At 42.3% G+C, this 6,000-nt stretch overlaps 1 protein-coding gene across 3 annotated transcripts in view; it reads right to left on the reverse strand.

Moving 5' to 3' along the window:
• The window catches only part of col6a4a (collagen, type VI, alpha 4a), an 82,932-nt gene that overhangs the window by 67,181 nt on the left and 9,751 nt on the right, over nt 1-6,000 (reverse strand). For all 3 annotated transcript variants that reach the window (XM_046043746.1, XM_046043745.1, XM_046043744.1), the window contains exon 2: nt 2,672-2,746. The gene's annotated coding sequence lies outside the window, so the exon portion shown is untranslated. The remainder of the gene's footprint in view (nt 1-2,671; nt 2,747-6,000) is intronic.

Below are 6,000 nucleotides of genomic sequence, written 5' to 3' on the forward strand. Positions count from 1 at the left end.
AAACCACTTCTTTGCTTTACAGACCGATATTAAAGATGACATCCTAATGCTGCCTTCCACTAGATTCGTTAGCTAGTGCGCTAATCATAAGTGTTAGCAGCCCGGCGGTGACACGGCGAGCCGAGCACACACACAGACAATCAGATGGATTAGTGATTACAGTACAGTCAGAATCAGCCAAATAATCAACTATGTGAGAGACAGAGAAGTTATTAGTTTAGAGACACAACCAGCTGTTCACTACGGACGGCCAACATGGCTGCCAGAACACATGAAAACCATCAACCGAGATCCAACAGACGTCCAACGTTGAGGCTCACCACATGAATTCAATAAAGATAACTCAGAATAAATATTTATGGAGCTTGAAAAGAGAGCAGCTCTGGTAACAGAAAATACTCGTGTTTCCTCAGAGTTACCGACGAGCACCTCTGGGGTTTCAGTCATATCGCACAGCGTTAGTCGCCACAGAAGACGTGTCAGGTTTGTGCTGCCAGGAACATCAGAGAGGTCTGAACATATTTGTTTATGAAAACGCTGCTCGATCAAGACTTTCTCTCTCCTCTGAGGACCGCAGCCCGAGTCCCTGTTTGCTTTTGCCTCCAAGGTAAAGTCTGTACAACCTCAGCAACACTATTTAATAACTGGTTCTGCATGCACACACCAGATGTTTTAATGAATTAATACTTCTGCATCGAGTCTACGCTGTGGCTACGCACGTAGCCCAGCATTTACAGTATACTTGTGCGTTGGTGTCTCCGTCGTTCTGCAATCGCACTGCCGAAACGCTAATTGGCAGTAGTGTTATAGCGTCTACAGTGCTGTGACTTTTGCCGGCCGAGCAGGCTAACTTCCGGTTCAGCCCTCCGCTAAAGTGAATGTGGGTAAAATGATAATCCTGCGGCTCTGGTAGACTTTCTAAATGTTATCGACCGAATGGATCAGACTCTGATTGTGAAACCAGTCATTTAGAGTGGGTCGTAACGCTCTGAAACATGTCTCCGCCGCTATTACAGCCGCTGGATTGGCTGCTAGTAAAATGGACTTCAAAGCACGGAGCGCTTCCTGTGGGCTCGGAGGAAATGCAACGCTTCCAAGATGACCAATTACAGTTCTTGCAGTCTGTGTCTCTGCGATGTGTAGATACATTTTTGAGAGGTGTGCGTCAGGCTACGCGTGGACTACAGCAAAGATTCGAAGCAGAACTATAAATCAGGCTTTCTTAGGAGTCAGCTGTTTATTTTTACAGTAAGTACGTTTTGTTTTCAGCCTGGTTGTCGCTAGCCAAAATTAGCATCCCAGCACAGTTAACATGAATTACAGATGCACCTTGCTAACCAAGCTCGCTCGCTCCCCCCTCTTGTCCAAATATGGTCACGTCTGGTTCCAGAAAGCCAAGATGGCGACGGCAAAAATGCCAAACATGCGGTCCACAAACCAACGGGGGAAGTCACAGAGGCTACGACTACTTCTTTTATACATGCTGTGGACCGGACCCTCCAAAGTCTCCCTATAAAAATCTTTTAAGAAGTTTTCAGTAATTCTTGTTTTCCCCTTCATGCCTCAATCTGCAAAAGAAATCACAGCCTGCACAGTTTTGTTGGATTCCTGTCTCCTGATCTGTTCTTAATATTTGTCTGCAGCTCAGCTGGACCAAAGCACCAACGTAGATTTGGACCTTTCCTTGTGTAATTCACTGCGTGATAATCTGAAAGCTGCTCATAAACTCAGCACGAAGCTCTGTTTGACTTGTTTAGTCTGGATTCAGTCAGTTTGAACTGGTTGAAGCTGGAATTTGGAAAAGATTTCTCTTTTGTTGCTTTGACGCCATTCTGACTTCGTTGATGATCTGAAGCTTTTCTGGGTTTGTTGCACTCCTGGTCGCATCTCCCATGAAAACGGGGTGGCGATGGAGCAGTGGATTAGACACATGCCTTTAGTGTGGGAAACCTGGGTTCGACTCCCACTGTGAGACGTCCACCATTGTGTCCCTGAGCAAGACACTTAAACCCTAGTTGCTCCAGAGGCGTGCGACCTCTGACATGAATAGCAATTGGATAAAAGCGTCAGCTAAATGAGTAATAAAATGAAGAATGTGAACAATGCTGAGCAGATTTTAACGGGAAAATAAAAGAACAAATGTAGAAACGTTTCCCAACAATGTGTTAAGAAAGTTACCAAAAACATACAAAAAGCAGAAGCTTGCTGACGAGTATCTGCAGGAAATTCCTCATTATGGATTTCCTCCTGATCAAGAAAGCAGGCACGTCCTGGAGAAAGTTGGAGCTGGAGCTAATGTGGTAATTACCTCTTGCCACAGTTTGAAGCAAACAGCACTTTAAAGAACCACACATGAAGTGACTCAGCGCCCAACATCAACTGGAGGAGGCGAGTCCCTCTCAGGCCAGATTAACCGACGACAAGTAAAGAGTCTGAAGTGACATTTTCATTAAACGCAGGAGGTTTTATGGCTGGTTTCAGGTGTTGGATGCACGTTTTGTTTTACAGTTAAAGCCTGTTGTAGTGATGAATCTGCAAAGCAGCAGCTGTAAGAAGCCCCGGAGGTGAAAAGAGAAACCAAACACTGCATGCCTGCCCGCAGCGGTGGAGGGCTGGCTCTCCAGCTGCGGGCAGCCGGCCAGTGTTAGTGCAGGAGGTGAGGATGTGATACCTGGCTCGGGTTCAGGGTCTGCAGTCTGAAGCACACCTCAGCAGGAAGACAGGAGGCCCAGAGAGTCTGCTGATCCTGAAGGACACAATAACAAAACACTATTAACTCACATTAGTACTTTTAGCACTACTACTGTTGATACTACTGCTGCTGCTTTTACTTCTACTGTAGTAACTGGTACTAAAATTTGTTCTTTTAATCAATATGCTATTACTTTTGACTTCTCAGGTGAATATTAATACTACTACTACCTCTACGTCTTCAACTACTACTGTTAACTGTGAATACGCCTCTTAATTAGCTATGATTGCTTCCACAACTATTAAGAGCACTGCTTTACTAATACTACTGCACAAAGTACTACAACCTATGCTACACTTAGAATACTGCTACTACAACACATGTTATCACTGGTACTGCAACTATTACCACTGCTACTACTACCATTACAAGTACTCCAAGTACCACAATCCCCACTGGTTTAACTGTAACTACTAGTACCATCAACCCTGCTACTACAATAATTACTACCACTGCTAGTACTGTAACTACCACCATTGCCAATGCTACTACTATAATAGCTATTAACACTACTGCTCCTGTTACTACTACTAGTATTAATAGCATTATTTCAACTAATTTTACTACTGCTAATTGGTACTATAATTACCCACTACACTGTTACTATTGTAATTACTACTACAGCTGTTATAGTTACTGCTCTTAACTCTTCTTCACCTGCTACTACTTCTAGAGTCCTGCTACTAGCACCTGCATTACTACTAAAACATATATTAATACTTCTACTAGTGCTGCTTCTAGGACTGCTACTACATTCAGAATCCTATTACTGCTCCTACCTGATGTTATCACTACTAATATCTTATTATTTGTTCTCCTAATACTTCCATTACTGACTATCAATAGTACAAGTAAAAAGAATACTTTTGAAGGACTTTAGAGATATATTCTACATCTCCAGTTCTCCTTCACACTGAGTGTTTTCTAAAGTGTGTCCGAGCAGACGGCGTTTATACAGAACCAAAGTGAATTCATGATTGGAGACAAAATTCCAGCCAGAGAGCAGATAAACATCAGCCCACTGTGACCCGGACATTGTCGGTATGTGTGTGTGTGTGTGTGGGGGGTCTGCGGTTTCTAAGTAAACTTATCAGACTCAACATTTATTTTGTGGCGTTTACAGTCTGTTAGAAAACCAGCGTCACACCTGCTCGGCTGCTCTCTGACGAGCAGCCGCGTCCTCCGGTTCTCTGAAGGCTGATGGAAGTTCATTCTGAGGGTTTCATTGGATCAACAGTTAGTCCTGAAGCTGGATTACGACTGTCACCGGGTTCTGCGGTCATTTTGATTAATTAAAACAGCTGATTGGAAATATTCAGAACCATCGGACATGTTCGGCGGGGAAAACACTTTGTGAGAGTGAGAAGCTGTCGGGCACAGGCACCCTTTTCCAGGAAAAACTAAAATAACAAATGAATCAGGAATAACTCCTCAGCCATTTGGCCCAGATGCATCATCAGAAGCTACGGAATATAAATCAATATTTATTTATTATAATATTTATTGTTTTTAGGATTTTGAAACATTGGGGGCTTAGCCCAGCCCATAAAACTTCATATTTGACAATAATTGACTCCCCCCCCCAAAAAAAAAGTTAAGTCTGTAAAGCAGTAAAGCAACAGTAAACATCCTCTACTTATCCAGCACAACAAAACTCACAACAACACTATTAACTGTCTCATTTTGATGTTGTCATGTGTCTAATTCTAATATAACAGTATGAGACATACTGTTATATTAGTATGTCTGCGACAGTATGAACCGGGGGGGTTCGGGGGAACTCTTAATTTCCTGCATTCTGGTGTTTTTCCTGCATCAGTTTATTGTGGAAATTATTTATGTAAATGGACACACAAAATTCAGGTAGCAGCAGGTGGCTGAAGCTTTGTGAGCCGGTTTTACTGGTTGCTTTTAAATGATTTGAAGGCTGGCAATTCTGCAAAACTGGTGCTTTGTGCTGTGCTGGTTCAGACTCTGTTTTGCTATAGACCTCATCTCTGCTCTCTGTCTCATGTACACCATGTCAGCGCTAGTACTGTGGCGGGTAGAGTACTCAAAATCTTTACTCAAGAAAAAGTACAATTACGCCCATGACAAACCTATTTCATCTGCTGTTCATCAGGTTAGAAACAGCTGTGCAACATGGTTAGTTTGCTTTGTTTGTTGAGTATCTGTCTCTATCCATCTCTAGCTATTTCTACAATTATCTTCCTTTTTAAATCTCCATGAATGTGTTGATAAGATCACTGTAAAGTATCACGCTTGCTGTCTAGCCAACTATTGTTGCCTGTCTCCTTTATTATGGACATGTAGCCGACCAAACCACTTGCAGCAGCACAGGCAGCCGAAACAATCTGATTATATAAAGCATCTAAATAATCTTTACAATGCAAAGAATGATTGTGGCAGCAACACGGAGCAGCTCGTTGTTGAAGCAGGTAAAGCTGCGTCATGCGTAAAGCCCAACAGGACTGTTTTATCCACCATATTTTCTCTCTCTATGTGCATCTCAGAAATAAATAACAGCTGGTAGCTGCTGAGTGAAAGATTTCACCGGCGACATTCTGTTTATGGACTCACCGTCGGACATCGCTATAAAACAAATATTAACTGATGTGTATTAAAGAAAAGAAACAGGCTAATTTCCAAATCAATGACCTGTTTAACAACAGGACACTTTTAATATATCTCAATCAATGCAGTGATCGTCTGACGTAGATCTTACAGTGTGAAGGCTTCATTTGAGACTAAAGACGCTTTTAATGCGCCGTTAATGGAAAGAGAAAGTATTTTCGCTTGTGAAAGAATGACGCAGGCTGCTTTCCAACACTGCCATCAGTCCCACGGTGTGCGCTCACTGGATCTCAGTTGTATTAGTAGAACAATAAAGCCTTAAACTGAAAAAGGTGTTTGCCTGATTTTCTAAATGTTAGCATCTGCCCAGCTCTGTGACTGAGACAAGCGCCCGACAGACATCATCACTGCTGCCTTCAGCTACAAGTAACAAAGAAGACTCTGTAATATTGAGGCACTTTGCTGCAAACAAGTGTTTGTTCTGAACATAAAGACTCAAAATGTAAAACCACTATTTAACCATCTGGTTTCTTCAGCTTCCTCTCAGGAGCAAAAATCAGCCTTTAAACTTGAAAGAAATAAGGATTTGGCATTTATCCAGATAATTATTGATATCAAATGATTAGAATCATGTGACTTAGAGATCCATCCATGCCTTTATTTAATAGACTACA

Source organism: Micropterus dolomieu, linkage group LG03 (assembly GCF_021292245.1).
Source record: "Micropterus dolomieu isolate WLL.071019.BEF.003 ecotype Adirondacks linkage group LG03, ASM2129224v1, whole genome shotgun sequence".
NCBI lineage: Eukaryota > Metazoa > Chordata > Actinopteri > Centrarchiformes > Centrarchidae > Micropterus > Micropterus dolomieu.